This window comes from Anser anser (genome assembly GCF_964211835.1).
Source record: "Anser anser genome assembly, chromosome: 1".
Classification (NCBI taxonomy): Eukaryota; Metazoa; Chordata; class Aves; order Anseriformes; family Anatidae; genus Anser; species Anser anser.
In genome coordinates, this window is record NC_139720.1 from 181,200,281 (window position 1) to 181,219,118 (window position 18,838).

At 39.5% G+C, this 18,838-nt stretch overlaps 1 protein-coding gene across 9 annotated transcripts in view; it reads right to left on the reverse strand.

The window, feature by feature from the left end:
• ENOX1 (ecto-NOX disulfide-thiol exchanger 1) overlaps positions 1 to 18,838 on the reverse strand; it is a 365,091-nt gene that overhangs the window by 314,421 nt on the left and 31,832 nt on the right. The window lies entirely within an intron of this gene.

Here is an 18,838-nt window from a genome sequence, read left to right on the forward strand (position 1 = left end):
TTCATTTCCCACATTATGGGTGAGTGCGCAAGCCCCTAGGCTGGAAGAAACTCACCATTCCCTTGCCCTGTGCCACACTACTAATCTCTATAGGACAGACATACCTCTGGAGGAAAACTAACAAACAAACAAACAAAAACAACACAACAACAAACAGCGATATTAATATCATAAGAGGATAAGAGATTTCTGGGCATGAAGACAGTGTCCAGCAAGTTCCCCCTAGCAGCCCTGAGGACGATATCTAAGGTTCAGATTCAAAATCTTACTGCTTATTGCTTGGCATACATACACAAACACATACAAACACTGCAAACTGGGGATTACTGTGAAATCTATCCAGAGGCACCTCAAGTTTAGAGAGATGAAGTGCTCCAAGGGCTGTTCAAAACATAGGCTGGATCTGACCCCGAGGGTAATATCCTGCTTCCTGTCTGCAGTAACTGGGAGCCACAGGTCACTGTTTGTGGACAACTCAAAGCCAGATAATCTGATCTACCTCACAACAGCCTTACACTTCCCCTACTTCAACAGAGCTAGCTTTGATTTGTACTCAAACAAGACCAGCATCAGATCCCTGGTTTATAGCAGCAAAATGTCCCACAGCACCAAGACATCGTTAGAATCCCATGCCACATGCACCTGAGCCAAGCAAAGTCCTTCCTCTATGTAAACAATAATGGACCAAAGAGGATTGCAGCTGTTCGCTTTATGCTTGGCATTTCCATTGTAATAAAGAAAACTTTTTTTTTTTTTTTTTTAAGAACACGGACAGTACCCAATACATGTCACCCTTTAATAGGAACAGAGATATTTCCACACCATGAAAAACAATGGCATCGGCTGAATAAGGAGAGTCTTACAAAGACATCATGAATTAGCAGAAAACTAGTTTGGAAAGATAAGATATTAAACAATTTCTGTGGGGAATAAGAACACTGGAGATTATTTACTTTGCTTTAATTACTTTGGCACATTGCTAGATTAGTTTTTGTACGCTACTAGATTTTCATACCATCATTTTACAAATGCAAAGAAGCAAGTTCATGTTCTGAATATTTAAAGTTCGCCGTATCTGTATTATCTTGTCCTGTGCTGGATTTTCTGCCACTCAATTCACAAATAAATAAGAGGCTTATATCTTCACTTATAGCTTCACTTTTGAAATTATTATTATTACAGTAATGCAAGCAGCATCCTTAATTTCTAGGTTTGTCTTTCTGGCTTGCTTAGCATCTATCTACATGTGTTTTGACAAGAAACCACTGTTAACATATGCAATACCAGAATATTTGATAATCATGAAGTGTCACTCATGCTTTCCATCTAGATCACATTAGGTCATCCTCCGTTCTCCTGGAGCACTTTACTTTGATGGAAAATTGATAATAAGGCAATTTCCAGAGGGTTATAACTTATAAAAACATAGTGTAACATTTGAAAGAAGTTTCCCTGAAGGCTTTATGAAGTGTTTAATAGGCTCTATAGTTATGGACCATATTACTGCACAACACTAATAAAATGGCAGTTTTAGGCTTTTGATTAAATAGAGCACAAAGAAACCTGTGATAAAAAACAACACTTGTCTCACTGTTTTGATACTATTGTGAGATTTATGAGCCCCTACGTGCAAGATTTAACTGGCCGACATAAAGATCCTGTCTTATCCTTGACTCTTTCCTAAATCCAGACTATTTCAAGATTGTCATTTGCAGGAAATCTGAAATGTTCCTGTCTTGAAGAGCTGATTGCACCTGAAACAACTGGAGACAATACTATTTCAATACATTTAAACAACAACAGGCTATTCATGAAACAAAACTCTATTAATAACATGATTATGATCCAAAAATTCCCCAAACTAATTTGCCACATTTTAAGATTAGCACATTTGGCCATAAGTACTGTTAAAGAGCTTTGGAGTTGCCTGCAGCGCTAACAGAGCAGGGACTTTGCTTTTTTATTCTGTGCGTGTGCAGTGTCTAAGACAGTAAGGCCCATTATTGTAGCTCCCCCATAAAGAGAAATCCAAAAAATGTAACTATTATAATAATTTTCATTACAAATACTGACCAAACAGTAAACACCTATACACTCATAAACCATTTAAATTGTAGTGTACCCCACAGAAGCTTGAAGGATTACTCCACACAACATGATGACAGAGTTAATTTATAGCCAACTGGGAGAAATTAAAAGGTTCAGGTTAATTATTGCTTTACAGCTGGGCTTGAGGCATGAAAAACAGAGCAACTGAGAAGAGTTCAGAGATACGCAACTGCAGCTTCAGCTTGTCTCCTCCCTGCTACACTCAGGCAGGGCATCACGACAGGGCTCTTCAGTAAGCAAAGAGGCCACTTCAAAAGTCCCTCTCCTCCGATAGCTCGACTCTTTGCTCTGCTCTTCACTATGCTTCCCATGGCCAACACAGCCCCACGACACACGGTGTGACTCTCTTTATGGCTGCGTCGCTGCCTTCTTTTCTCTGCTAGGTGTTTTCACCTTCTCCTTTCAAAGGTGCCAGATTTTCAATGTGCCTGTCCTTCACAGTACAAAGTGAAGAGTGGATCCCACTCACCAAGTGAGCTGCAGAGAGCCTGGTGCTGTGACTCTCATCAAAGCAAGGAAAAATGTAGATGAGCTCCTGGTAGAACTAGGCAGCATTATAAAAGTAGTAGTTTGACACTGAGGAGGATGGTTCATTGCCAAGGAAAAGGAGAACAGCAAAGGCAAATAAAGGCTCTGGGAGATAAGTATTTATGGAGCTGTTCTTTTTCAAATGTGTGTTTTTTGCAGCATACAGTGATAGAAACATGAAAGAAAACTACATTATAGTTTTTACTAAATTTACTGGCTACAGCAAGCAAAGAGGGAAAGTGAGCAGAGAAAGATGGTCACACATTTTGTAGATATATTGCTATATATTTTGAATAACATGAATCTGAAAATAGAAGTTATCCTTAAAAACTAGTTTCAAATTACTTAAAAAATAACATTTGCTGTAAAAACACAGATTGTTTGGCATGATATGTAAGAAACAAGTATCTAACCAGAATTGTATTTAAACCTTGGTGTCAAAGGTAAAAGGATCCTAAATCTTCCCATTGAAGGGATTCACATTTGGATACCATGACAGGGTATGCTCTCAGAACCAAAGAGAAAAAGAACCCAAGAGAGGGTTAGAAGTACTTTTTCTATGGGAACTAGAATACAGAGTATCCAGTATGCTCAAAATTCCTTCAAAGTAGGGAAAAAAATCTGTAAATAAGGAGTCTTCCAAAAAAAAAAAAAAGACAGACTAGATACTGAGATACTTCCTTGCTAAGAAAGTGTACAACTTGGTTACTAGTCAAGCATCTCTGAAACGGCTGTGACCCATGAAGGAGACCAAACCTGGGCTGACGCACTAGTACCTGGTCCCATGACTGTGTGTATGTAGAGGGTATCCCAGAGTGTGGATACAATCTACCAATTAATCTTTCTTAGGAAGCACATGTATTCTGGACCTTACTTAGGGACTCAGAGGAAACACAGACAAGGCAAAGATTAGGAAAAAAAAATAAGGGAAATATCCTTTGCCAGGAGCTCACAAAGAGCAGGCAGAAAAAATCTCTGGAGTTGGCCATCTGCTAAGATCAGGGAAATATGACTGTGTATGTTAGTTCATGGCTTTTTCCATATTTGAGTAATGAGCACTGTGCCAAAACTAAGGTCTTGCAGCAGGTTCAAGCACAGCATCAATTATTTTCTTCTATGACATGCCATTATCAGGACCTTGCACAAAGCACCCTACAGATTATAGGTGCCTGCAATTCCATCACTTAGAAAACAATGACATCTATGTTTAAGGTAAAATTTCTCATTGTTACTATTTTTTAATTTAAATTTGCAAACCTGGATGCCAAAGGGACATAGTTTGGTCAGCAAGATTTCCACATTCCTCGAACATGCACCTCAGCCAGCATTTCTTTACCTGCTCTAGCAGAGCTTCATGATGCTCTAGTTGAATGGGCTCCAGCTCACCACCAGGTTTGGTGGAGACAGAACTCAGTATTACTCTTGACAACAAATGTTCCAGGGTTGCACAAGAGTTGCCAAGAAGCACACAGCGATTTCTCTTCACTAATCCCAACAGTAGCACTGACACTGATTAGCTCTCAGAGGAATCTAGTTAAAGATCATGTCCTCCAAGCTGAACAGAAGAAATAATCAACAGGCAATGCCATACTTTTTTTTTTACTTTTTTTTTTTTTTGAGATAAAACTTCAAGGACAGGGCTCTTTTCCCTCTCTCATATCTTGCTGTTGTAGATATATAGACAGATGGATATAACACATTGCTGTGGATTTCTATTTAACATTATTTTCATGTTTATTTACAAAAACAAGATTAAAAAAAATCTGCAGCATTGAAGTTCTATGTATAGAAATCTAGAGATAAACTTCAAAAGCGCAGAATAACATATATGTACTAGAAAAAAAAAAAGAAAAAAAAGCACGCAGAGCGACAATCTACAATTCCCAAGCATACCATTTCACAAAGGGCTATCCCACAAATTAAATTATATTTGAGGATCTCTTGTGCATTTTGTAAATAAAATTTATTTTAAAAGTAGCACTATATTATAGTTGTGGGTTTTTTTCAGTGAATTTCTGGAGAAAATGGCATACAAGATGAGACTGAGAAAATCTTTTTTTTTTTTTCATCTTTAAAAAGAGCACGTTAAGGAAAGATTTTGCTGCTGCCTATGCTTACCTAACAGGAGGGTATAGAGAAGACCAAGCCAAACTCTTCCTAAAGATGTACAGTGATAACACAAAAGACAACAAACACAATTTGCAGTAAGGGGCACTCTGATAAGGAAAAAAAAGCAAATCACCATGAGAATGGTCAGACAGTGGAATGCATGCCCACAAAAACTGTGGGATCACCATCATTGGAGATGCTCAAGCTCCAGCTGGACAATGCCCTGAACAACTTTATCTAGTCAGTGTTGCTTTGAGCAGGGGTGGGACTAGATGGCCTCTAGAGATCCACTGCAACCTAAATTGTTCTGATTCTATGATTCTTTGCATAGAAAAAATAATAAAAATAAACTTTTTTTTTTTTAAAAAAAAAGGCTGTTCAAATAGCAAAACCTGATCTTTTGTGATATTTCTTTTTATCACTGGAAAAAAATTAATGTAAAAATACAGCAATGTACTGCTGCTAATATCCTTCTGCATCTAATATAATAGAAATGCACCTCTATTGCATAAATCATACATGACAGAACATTAGCTCTTTAAATAACACAGTGAACACCAGAGATCATGCAGAAAAGCCATCCTTCGGGTTGTTATTAATAGGAATCGAAGCCGCAGTATGCATCCTCCCACTAATTCCATTTGATTAGACATCTTATAGGCATACACTGGCCCTCTGAGCCTTGAAAAGGGAAAGGTCCCACTTTGCACATCTTTTCCTAGCACTGGTGAGTGAGGCAGTTCAAAGAGAAAAATGACACAGTTTCACAACTTGAGACTCCCAGCCGAATGCCAACACTCAAAACTGAGATGGAGCTTCTGGAACTACAAGCACGGGCTGTTACAGTACGAGTGTAAGGGCAAGGACTTTATACACATATGGCGGGACACAAAAAAAGGATTACAGTGATTTGTGATTCAGGTCCAGAGGAGTACAAGTAATACATTTACCCATAGTTTACAATTTCACTTCTGCTTTATCCAGCTTTGATAAAACATCCACCACATACAGGAACTTGGCAACATACAAAGGACATGAAAGTCCTTGAGTCTGGCTTTGGTCCCACATTTCCACCACGGAGGTCCATGCTCAAGGCCCCATTCCCCTCTTTTAAAGGTAACATCAGAGAAGTAACTCCAGCTGGTTTAAATGTCAGCGTTGCTAACTATTTTACTGCTGTTCACAATAGACATTGTGGCATTTCCCATATGCGTGCTGAGATGCCAAAAGTCATAGTTGCCAAAACTTGCAAGGTTCAAACCACCCCAGTGCAGTGGAATTTCTTTAACACAACACCCTCTTCTCCTAAGATCAAGCAAATCTCAAGTCTGGCACAGAGACTTCATCAATACAATGTAAAATCAATTTGTTCAAATGGAAAATAAGTACTCAGAGATCAAGCATCCTAAGCTGTCACATCTCATATTTATGAAACTCATGGTATCATAAAATTCTGAAATAAGGCACAATTCTCAGTCTGCTACATCAAAGCGTGGCTGATTTCTAAACCCTTGATGAGGAAACCAGTATGAGCACAAGGAGTTTGGGTTAAGAGTTGTAGGGCTCTTATTTGCTCTGTCACGAGTGCTGAGTGAAATTGTGCATGGCTGAAATGGAACTGCAAGATCATAGTGATAAGTCTTACAATGAAATCTGACAGAGAGCATTCCGGTCCTGTACAATAGACAAAAGTAACTGGGAAAGCCTCATCTTCAACGCAGGGTTCAGCTGAGAAGCACTGAGGAACAGAAACACAGTGGCTGATGCCAACACACCATTATAACCACCACTGTCACTGCAGCAAATAGGAAAAAAAAAATATTTGCGAAGTCTATAAAAAATCTTTTAACTCTTCCCATTTTTGATTAAGCATTTTTCTATTTTGTATCTTAAAGACACTGAGGAATTTGGTTTCCTTAGCAAGTGGGCAGCATCATGCAAATTAATGGACTGGAGTGGAGGGAAAAAGGGGAACACATCTTTACACGCTGATTTATTACATTAACTGAAAAAATAATTTAAGTCAGAACAGAGAAATAACAAAATTTTGTGGGGATGTACAAAGAAGAATGATATTTAGAAGGGTCTAAAAGCTACCATAAAAACTAATTAAGAAGAGCATCAAGCAAGAATAGTGAATGTGTCTACTGGAAGTTCTGTGTGTCCACAATAATACATTGGAAACAAACTGAAGGAGTCAGATATCTAAATAGAATAGTATTAAACTCAAGTATCAGAGACTTGAATAATCCACGTATCTAAAATATTAATACAAAGAGGTACTGTTCATTTTAAAGGCCTGGCAGTGAAAAAAGGGTACTGCATTGTACATCAAGAACATATACAATTGATTGAGTTCCAGGCTGTAAAAAATCTGGATCTTGAGGAAACCTCAGTGCACTGATTACAAAGTAGGTTAGAGAATTAAAAAACAGGAATGCTCCCATGGTGGGGATCTATTGCAAACCACCAAGGCAGGGAAATAAGGGAAAAATGAATTTTTGAAACAACTGGCAGAATCATCCATAGTACAGGACTGGGATAACGTGTATGTTAGCTACTCCCACATCTGGGAGTAGTTGAGAAAGAAACACATCAGAACATTTTGTTCAGAAAAAAAGACAGAATAAACTAAAGTCAGCTTTTGATATAAAAGCTAAAGAAAGCAGCTAGTAAAGGACAGAGGGGAATAGGACAGCTCTTCTAACATCACCATAAAGTAACTGAGTTCGTAATCCTGAGGATGCAAAACCAGAAGCACTTTTCAACAGCAGCCCTTAATAAATGATTAAAACAGTAACGTGGGTGCTGTCTAGTTGGAAAAACACTCAGAAAACAATTGCTGCAATCACAAAAGAGCAGCATATTGAGCAGGACTCCACCGGCCTGTGCTTCACATCCAATGCTATTCAATATTTATATCGATAGCTGAAAGAGTGGAATAGAAAGTACGTTTATGAAATTCACTGATGACACTGAGCTCCAAGAGACTCCAAGTACCTTGGAGGGCAGGATTAGAATTCAAAATATTATGGGTGAATTGGAGAGATGGAATTGGATTCAGGTCCAAATTGCAGACAAATTATGTTTACAGTTAACAGAGAACTAATCGATACAGTCATTGGTGTTTGGAGAATCTAAAAGACTTCATCTGACCCTCGGTAAGACATCCAATTGTCCTAGGTCAGATGCACATTCATGTGTGCCAGCGACACGCAGTAATTCTCAGGGCCAGTTCATACAGGAACATCTGTCAGGTTGATTTTTTTCACAGCAGTTCCTAAGGGTTAGAACGTGTGGCAGACACACAGACATGCTCACATCTCCACACAGTATCTCCTCTTGGTGTCCCAGTACAGACCTCCAGAACCATTAGCAACAGCAAAGAAGATGGAGCTCCACTGAGCTCCCTTATGCCTTCTTGCAAAGGTTTAAGAAATGAGATGAGAGCTGATCAAAACCATAGCCACATGGCAGGTCCTTTCTTCGTGCTTGAGAATGACTCCGAAGTGAGACCATAACTATTAAATTGTGAGAGCACAAATACCTTGCTGGTGCAGTTCACCTCGTTCACTAAAGCTCCTGAGATTGAATAATCTAGCCTCCCCTCTTTTTTTTTTTTCTTTTTTTAAGACAGACATTGTTATTAGTGCAGTAGTAATGGTTACCTCTGAGAAATCTTTCATTAGAGATATACAAAAAAGACTAAAGTAGCAAATCCAACTCAAGCTTTGCACCAATGTACCTTGCACTGCACTTTTCAATGATTTTCACAAACATCTTTGTCAACTGAAGTCAGGTGATATAAGTGAGAAAAGTGAAAAGTGAGAAAACCCTTACAGAGTTCTCACAAGAACAACACCTTACTGACAAACAAAAGTTGTCGAAAGTCAGAGTTTGTCTAAGTGTTTTCATAATTACTAATACACTAATTCTAATAATAGAAAATAAAATATGCCACTAAGTATTGGCAAACAAACTTTCTTATGGTATCCACTATACTTTAAATTTTAGCGAAGGTGTCCACACTCTGTATGCATGGGCATTAAAGATTTCAGAGTTGAGTCCCATTAGCCAGAGATGCTATATCTGCTTCTGAAGAAACCATCATTAACAAATCTCATCTGGCCCTCAGAAGCCCTCTTGGATGCACTTTCACGAACACTTGAAAAAGGCAATCAGTTAAAATTTCACACAATAAAGACAGATGACCACATGCATGCTAGATCAAACAGATTGTTGAAATAATTGAACTTGTCCTCCACCTAACTGTTTATAAAATGCAAAACCTAACTCTTTGCTTATTTCTGTGGGAGCAAAAACTTTAAAGGGTCTTCAGAATTTACATTTCAAACTGTTAAGCAGGGTCTTTTTCATTATCCTTATTTATTTTAAATTATTCACCATACTTCAAACACTCCAGGATATTCTTGCTAAAGTTAAGTGGCTGAAATTTATACAGCTCCATATAAAGACGTTGAAATGCCTCATTAACTCTTTTTCCTCCCCAGGAATGTTCTCTCCAACAGCAATATACATATCTATATCTATCTATCTATCTACAGTTGAGACTTTATTTTCAGTTTTCTTAGAATTAATTCAGTTCATTAACTTCTGAACAGCTCACACAAGCCCCTGCAAGCTGCAAAAGGCCCTTTTTAGGCAGTTTCCTGAAACTCATGCACTAAGGACACAGCAGGAGGTCACTTTGTTCAGGTAAATTTCATTGCCTTATAGTAACGATAGGGTCTGACTGTGCAAATAAGAAGTTGCATTTCAATCTCAGGAAACTATCCTGTCTAGTTTCTTCTTCCTTCCCCAGTCCCGTGTTTCCACAAGAGATGTTGGAATGTTGGATGATCTCAGATAAAGGTCCTGATAAATGATAAAATGTCCTGAGAACAAGGACAGGAGGAAAAGACAAGGAGGAAAAGACAAGCTTCACAGGATAAAGAGGAAGAGGAAGAACATCTTTGCAAACAGGCTTGCTACCAAGAGAAGAAAGCTTTAGAGCATGTTCATGAGCAGATGGTAAGCTAAATACGGAAGTAAGCAAAGAAGCAATCCAGATAAAGAAGAAATACTTGTTGGGAGAGGCCAAAAAGCAGAGGGTATTCAGAGCCTTCTCAAGCAGCTATACACCAATGTGCAGAGCCTGACCAACAAACAAGAGCTGGAAGTCTGTGTGGACGCAGTGCTCCAGCACCACCAGAATCACAGATCTGGAACAGCATATATGACCAGAGTATTGCCACAAATGCAGGCTGTTTGAGAAGGAAAGGCAGAGACGGAAAGAACAGGGTGCTGTGCTTTCTGTTAAAAAAGCAGTGCTCCAGTGTATGAAACCAGAGATGTGTCTGTCAAGAACCTCTGGGTGAAGAGCAGAGTTTAGACCCTGTTTCTGTTTTAGACCCCATGATCAATGGGATGAAATGGAAAAGTCTTCCTGTGAGCAACTTGTAGAAGTCTTCTGCTTGTAGACCCTCTTCTTCATGGAGGACTTCAGCTCCTTCAGGCATCTGCTGGGAGCAAAACAGCACCATACAAGTTTTGCAGGAAGTTTCAAGACTATGTTGATATCTACTTCCTAATGCAAATGTTAGTAGGTCTGGCGAGGGATAATGCTTTACATGACCTGCTGCTCACAAACAGGAAAGATTTGGTAGCAAATATGGTCTTACATGGCATCTTGGGCTTCAGCCACGGTGAGCAAGTTCAGGATCCAGAGTAAGGCTGGGAAGGTAAGCTGTAGTCAGGACTTAGAACCTAAGGAGCTCGGGCAGCAGGTGGTAAAGAAGTCTTGGTGGGTGGCATGAGATGGAGAGGTGCCCAAGATAGCTGGTTGATTTGTTAATGAAAATGTATGGAAAACTTAGGAATAAATCATCTTTGTTATGTAGGAAAAGGCAGGCAAAATAAGAGGCAAAGGCCACAGATAGCAGCTTGGGAGGTCCACAGAGTACATTTGAAAAAAATTCCTCACTAGGAGGGTAGTGGAGGACTGCAACAGGCTACTCAGGGCAGTGTCCATCAATGAAAGCTGACAGACCCTAAGCAGTGCAGGTAACAGTCCTGCTTTGAACAGGAAATCGGACTAGAAACCTCCAGACATCCCCTATAGCTAACATTACTATGAAGCTATGGGGAAACTCACGGTCTGTTGATTTTGCCAGCAAAATCCATGGGTTTTAATCTTTCCTCCTCAATTTTTGTTTGTTGGCTCTTTGTTTCCTTATTTTTATATGTCGCCCAACCTCTGAGAGTAGGATTAAATCATTTTGGCTGTACTGCAGGTGAGTTCAGTCAGTTGAGCAGAGAGAAGTGAAAACGGGAAGCCAAGCCACCTGGTGAGCCTTACTTATCCAACTCCGAGGTTACTCACAGAGAAGGAAAGGTCTGGCAGCAAGCCAGAAATGCCAGCTTTATCCCACTGATGGTCCCCTGCAGCACGCAAGTTTTCAGCTCCCCTTTCAGACCATAATCAAAAGGTCCTTTCATACTGTTCTGCAGTACTGGCCAGGGTCTGGCCCTTAACCCTCACAGCAGTCACTGCTAATTCCAAATCCCTGGTAATAGTATATTGGGCACTAAAAATGAGACATGGAGCAAGTACATACAATAAAATAAATCTCTGCACATAACCCTTCTGAAATGTTATAAGACAGTAATACCTCAAAGACTTCAGTTATTCAGCTTTGTTTAATTTCTTTAATTAAAAAAAAAAAAAAAAAGATACTACATTCACCAGTACACTATTAAAACAGAACTTATCAAAACAAATACATGAATAGCTGCATAAAGAATACAGAACCTATTATTCTGGACCAAAGACATGATTTTTTCTGCTCACTAACTTATAAAGTTAACTTATCTTCCACAAATTACTAAGATCTGGCATGAATTCTGGTACTTCTTTTTCCCATATATTTTATGCCTTTATTCTTCTTTATTGACAAAAATTCTTTTTAAAGTGTCATTAGAGACATCACTCAGGATTTTCTTAACATGCTGAGCTGCCATTTTACAAATTATAGTACCAAATAGAATTTACTTCCTTAGTCTATCCATAACAGTTTAGGACTACAGCAAATGGCTGATCTTATGACCCAAGTTATTATTTGTGTATTTGTTTTCAGATGCTGCTTGGGACCTTCAACATAGAAAAAAAATCTGTTGGATTTTAGTCTCACACAGTACAAGAAAATCTCTCAGCAACTGAAACAGTAATTGGTTTGGTTTTTAAAATAAAATCTGCTCCAGACACACTCTATAGTGTGCATTGTCAGTTCTTCTCTACTCTTCATTTCAACAGCTTTGTGCCAGTTTATAGAAACTGATAATCTAGATCCTAGAAATGACTGAAAAAAGGGAATTCTTTGTCTTTCTGAATACCACTGAAATCTCCACAGAGGCTGTTTTTTCTTCACTACTCTTTGAAGTTTGTGTTACAGAAATCATCATTCTAGAGAAGAAAGAACAATTGTTTGTCACCTCCACAAAAAAAAAAAAAAAATTATATTAACTGTCAGTATGACATATGCAAAAGTTCTGATCTCTGGTTATTTGCAATATGGTCTGGAGATAACTTTTTTTTGTTGTTCTCATGGTGTCTTCAGTAAGTTAGAGTTTATTCTCACCTAAAATACAGTGCCCCAACAAATTTGTAGCCTTCTGATAGAGTCATTGTTGTTCCCTAACGCACATGCTACTCCAAATCACTTTTCAGCAACATTGCCCCAGTCCTACATTCCACTGTAGATACATGATAAAATATGCAGGAAGGTTTAATGCATACTTTTGTGCTGAAAGTCTTTCTTAATCGAACAGATACCAAATTTCAAGTGGCCTCCTCATTACCCACCAGCTTCTTCTGGAGACCTCAAAGCACCTCTGTCCTTAATCTCCTTCCATTCTCCATTCATGACTTACCACAATACAGCATCAGCAAACCAAAATTCCCAGGGGATGACGCATGAATCTACTGTCTCTGCTCTTGGCCTGCCTTCTACTGTTTCCACTAAACCCTCCTCCTGTAATGCTAACATCCCCCTTCTATTCCTTCTCCCTCCCCAACATAAGATGTCTTGCTCAAGACCAGAATAAATACAGACCAGTAAAATAAAGCAAATAACTTCTTCCTCCTATCTCAGCTCTCCATATCCTCCTCTAATCACTCTGGAAAATATCACTGCCTTGCCTGTCATGCAAACCACAACAAGGATAACATTTTCAACTCTGACAGTCTCTCAAATCCCAGTTATGTGTCAGTTCTACATAACCTCTCTATGATATAGCCTTTCCTGTCCATTCACGCAGCTCATGTTCCTGGACAAAGCTCTCATCAGATCCATCAGCACAGGCATCCTCTCTGTACTTGACACGCACAATCTTGCCTATATCATACCCTGTTGCAAAGGTTGTTTTCCTTTGTCATTCACTTTAACCATGTAGCTCCTCTTTGCATCCCTGCCTTTGGCACATCCAGCATAATTTGTTCTCACTTTTAAGGCTCTTTATGCCCATCACACACCCGATATATTTTCTCACTCTTTACGGTGATGTCAGCTCTTCCAGTATTGCCAGCTTCCACTGTCTACTAGCTTAACATGTCAAGCAGAGTCCATGAAAAATGCTTTGCTGAGATGCCTCCAAAATACGTTTTTTTTTCTCAACATGTTGAAAACTATTGTTTATCATGCTGGTCAATACTGTCTCATCATTCCCTTGTACTCCCCCATCTGTCTATAGCCATCTGTTACCTCTTACCTCATATTCCTTTGGTTGCTTTCCAAACCAGCTTACATACATCTTTGTTGTGTATCTACATAGTGTTAAAAAGAGAACCCTCATTCATGATTTGGGTTCTTGGGTACTAAGGCCAATAAGTACTATCTATAGTCTATGAGATTTCATGCATGTGCATAAACAAATGAGGATTACTATATCTGAGACACTGAGAAACAACGAGATGATAATGGTGTCAAAAGATGAGGCTGTTTTTGTTGATCCTAATCCCAAAGTCAACTAAACAGCCTTCTTGGTGATGTGAGAAGAAATACATCTGGGAAATTCAGAACAGAGCAAGGAAGGTTCGTATTAGCTGTACTGCTTGTAAAATGCATATATTTGTATACACATACTCATTTATACACATATATCTTTGTGGCTATACACATATATGTAGTCAGAAAAACAAAACCTAACATATTTAAAGTATACTCTTGCTTTACATTTCAGCATATATCTTTCAAAGATGGCAACGCCTTTTCAAATTTCAGAAAGTGCAAAATCATCTCTACTTTTAGTATCATTTCAGACAAACTCAGTTCCAGCTAAAGGATAGACTAGCAATGATTCACCACTTATGAACCAACAGAAACTGCAGGGAGGCAAAAAAAAATATTATATCACAATTTCATATACAATTACTTTTAAAACATTCTTAGCCAGATTATGTTAGCTGTTAGCTTGGCAGGTCTTTTTTAAGGCAAGTAGTTTAATGACTGGTCAAGGACCTTACAAGAATAACCAGACCTGATTTTTTTACCTGCCTGCAAATGATGATCAGACAATATCATAGAATCATAGAATCATAGAATATCCTGAGTTGGAAGGGACCCTTAAGGATCATCAAGTCCAACTCTTGATACTGCACAGGTCTACCCAAAAGTTCAGACCATGTGACTAAGTGCACAGTCCAATCTCTTCTTAAATTCAGACAGGCTCGGTGCAGTGACCACTTCCCTGGGGAGCCTGTTCCAGTGTGCAACCACCCTCTCTGTGAAGAACCCTCTCCTGATGTCGAGCCTAAATTTCCCCTGCCTCAGCTTAACCCCGTTCCCGCGGGTCCTGTCACTGGTGTTAATGGAGAAAAGGTCTCCTGCCTCTCGACACCCCCTTACGAGGAAGTTGTAGACTGTGATGAGGTCTCCCCTCAGCCTCCTCTTCTCCAGGCTGAACAGGCCCAGTGACCTCAGCCGTTCCTCGTATGTCTTCCCCTCCAGGCCTTTCACCATCTTCGTAGCCCTCCTCTGTACACTCTCCAACAGTTTAATGTCCTTTTTGTACTGTGGTGCCCAGAACTGCACACAGTACTCGAGGTGAGGCCGCACCAGCGCAGAGTAGAGCGGGACAATCACCTCCCTTGACCTACTAGCGATGCCGTGCTTGATGCACCCCAGGACACGGTTGGCCCTCCTGGCCGCCAGGGCACACTGCTGGCTCATATTCAACTTGCTGTCTACCATGACCCCCAGATCCCTCTCTTCTAGGCTGCGCTCTAGCGTCACATCGCCCAGTCTGTACGTGCAGCCAGGGTTTCCCCGTCCCAGGTGCAGGACCCGGCACTTGCTCTTATTGAACTTCATGCGGTTGGTGATCGCCCAGCTCTCCAACCTATCCAGATCCCTCTGCAAGGCCTTTCCACCCTCATTCGAGTCCACAGCTCCTCCAAGTTTGGTGTCATCAGCAAACTTGCTCAAAATACCTTCTATTCCTACATCCAGATCGTTTATAAAAATATTGAAAAGTACCGGCCCTAAAATGGAGCCTTGAGGGACCCCATTGGTGACCGCCCGCCAGCCTGACGCAGCCCCATTTACCATAACCCTTTGGGCCCTGCCCGTTAGCCAATTGCTCACCCATCGTATGATGTTTTTATTTAGCTGTATGGTGGACATTTTATCCAGTAGGATCCTATGGGAAACCGTGTCAAAAGCCTTGCTGAAGTCCAAAAAAATCACATCAGCTGGTTTCCCTTGGTCCATCATATCATCTTTAACTTCACCTTACCATCTCCATTTTCACAATCCTGTCTTACACACATGTGGATATAGGTAGGTGTTCTCTCACTGTCAGGCTGCACTGAACATGTCACAGTTTGAGCCCAGGTCACTAAGCAAGAACTGCATACACTACCGACATAAATTACACTGAACCGCAAGGGCATGCATGCAAAGTAAAAGACAGCATACACTTAATTGGTTGTGTAAGACAGTTTAACTCTCTGCTTCATGAACCAAATTCTCCCTCTACAACATACTAGGAAGGTTTCCCATCTCTCCTTGTTAGTTCCTTCTAAGCCACTATTCTATACGTTCAGAGAAAGGGGAAGAAGGCTGCAAAATGGCAAACATCTAAGGGAAATACAAACAGTGTGGAACAATAATGGAAGTGAAAAAAGTGAGAGTAGGAACAAAATGCTTGCAGGTTTCTGTTTTCCCTTGAGAAAATCCAGCACAAAACATGAATATTAGAAATGCTAGACTAAATCCGGCACTAAAAGCCTTTAATGTTATAGAGGTTACAAGCCACATTCTGCCATGGTGTGTGCTGCATGCCTACACGTAACACATGTATGCCCATATGAACTACAATGAAATACTAAGAATACTGCTCCAAAAATACATAACCACCACAAATAAGTGTCTCTGGTCAGATAGGTGGATCTTCAGCATTTACAGACCTACAGAAACATGCAGGTAGTTTTTTCACTTGCTTAATCCTAAGAGAATGCCAGAAGGCAAATGGCTTTCAGGCATGAAGTGTTTCTTTTTGTTAAATCATTGCCATCATGTTAAGCACAGTTTTGGTATAAAGTACACCAGCCACATTTTTAAACAGAAAACAAATAGAGATCAACTATGTGTCTTCTCAAAATTGGCTGATGATATCAAAGTAGCAAGGTGCAGGCACAAGAAGAAGAATATTGAAGTTCAATTTATTTTGGATTAAATTACTTTGCCAATCTCCGAAACTCATTTAGTAAAGTGCTCTGCTCCACCAAGTATATATCAAGATATGAAGTGGTTAAACATATTGGAAAGCATGACATTTAAGATTATTGTCTGGTAAAGAGATGACCTTTATGAAACAGCTACACAACAGAAGGTAGAGCTACTGAACAGAAAAAAAAAATCTATATATTTTTAACATACAATAGCAATGTAATTAATAACACACATTACCGGCATTTTCAAAAAAAAGTAGCAAATACTTGAATTTAGACCATTCATTTCAATATGCTAACTGTTTTCTTTAAAGAAGAATCAAAACCAGAGGAGACAAACTGCAGTTAACAGCAGACATTTTAGCTATTGAAAATGACAGGAAAATAAAGCATGCCAAGATTTCTATTTTTTAAAGAAGTCATTGAGTCAGAGAAAAATCTACATTCAAGTATTAATAGTTCAACACATTCACAGCAGCATGCAACTAGGCAAATCAAAGGTAATGACAAATACTACATCTGACACTGTCCTCAACTAACCCTATTGTGCCTAAGGACTATAGCATGCATAATATATACAATCACATGTATTTTTGGACACTAATGTAACAGACAACAACAAAATGAGCTGAATAGCTAATTATAAGACCCACTTTTCAACTTTAACTCTCTGCTTTCCTTTTCTGAATTTAGTCAAAGCTACAATTCTATTTACTTTTTCTGGGACCCAACAATTCAGTTTTGGTACTCTCAAGACTCCTTATTCTCCACTTTAAGGACAGGACTGTTCCTGTACAGAATAACCATTTTATCTAGAAGAGGGACAGAAAGCCTACCAGTGAGGACTGAAGAAATCACCATTCTAAGAAGGAAGAAATGTTTGTGGAAGCAACACTGTCTGTGCCTCCTGCCAGCCGAACTACGCAAGCATCAAGTTGTTTTACTCAAGGCCCTCAGTAAACCCACGCTTCTGAGGCATCATGAAAATAGTCAGCCGTTGGCTGAGAAATTTGCTAACGTGCAGCTGCATGTGAAATTCATTCACACCAAAAGGTTATGTGTTTAAAAATGGGCTAAAATCTCTAATAGGATCTTGGCAAATACATTTGAGGTACTTTGAAGCCTGAGGTATCTCAGTGAGAGTGTCTAGATCCAGCAATATGCCTACATGTTTGCTGAACTGAGCTCCGAGTCATACCAAGCCCATAAGTAAAAGAGAAACATGATCTTATTAATCTCTTTAGCTTCTCACAAAGGCAGGTCTTCCCAGAAAATAGCAGCAAAAAAAAAAAAAAAATCAAAAAAATCCTTACCTACATTACAAGGACCCTAGCAAGAGCATCAGCTATCTTTAGTAAGGCAACATGCAGGTAAGCCCCAAGAATCTCAGATTCAGAAGGCAAGGTCCTGACCTAGCAAGGTCAGCTAGGCTTGCTCTCTCCTCATCCTTCCTTCTCATGCTCTTGCTGGGGTAGAAGAACCATTTCTAAGTAGCTGGATTCACACATCCTCCCACTGAACCCATAATGGCCAAACTAGGTAATTCCCCAGATTCTTTCCTAACATTTCATGGAAAGCTTTTCTTTCTCTTTGTGGATCACAGCAGCATTTCCCAACCTAACCCAACTAGCATGTGGGAAATACTATGTTCATCTCCTCCAGAATTCACTAACCTATTCCATTTGTAACCAGTGTGGCATAAGCCACAAGGTTTCTTAGCTCCTCCAGACAAAAGAGCACAAGGAGAGGACTAGATGAACTTTCCTTGGCACAGCCTCTTTCAGGAAGCTGCTGTTTCCAGGTTGAGGAAACCAAAGCTGACAGCTGAAAAACAGTAAAGTCTGCAGTTCATTTCCCCTTCAGCAGCTGTATATGGAGGCCAAAATGTATGCAGAAAGCAGAGAGGTAAACAATGGAGATGAGCAATACATACAATGCACACAATACGTACATACAACTCCTCACTTTTGGAATACTTAAGTTATCCTCCCAATTTTTAGTGGAAACATTAGTTAGGGTTTTGGATACAAGAAAATAAATGTTCAGGATTCTAGCTGATATTTACATCTATCCTGGGCAGCTACAGAATGACGTATGAGCATGTCTGCAAAGCTGAGAAGGAAATGGTGCAGCTTTGTAAAATTAGCAGCTGCTGACCCATAACTAATTTGCAATAGCATTATTTTTCAAGCTCATTAATGAAGTAGGATATAGAAATCCAAGATACTGCATTAAAATGTTAAATACAGCAAAGGCACCTTCCTAAGCAAATCATCAGGGCCACAGCATTATGGATGCCATCTATAAACTTTGCAACAGACTGAAAGAATGGAAATGAAAACTTGTAATATGAAGCCTGTTGGG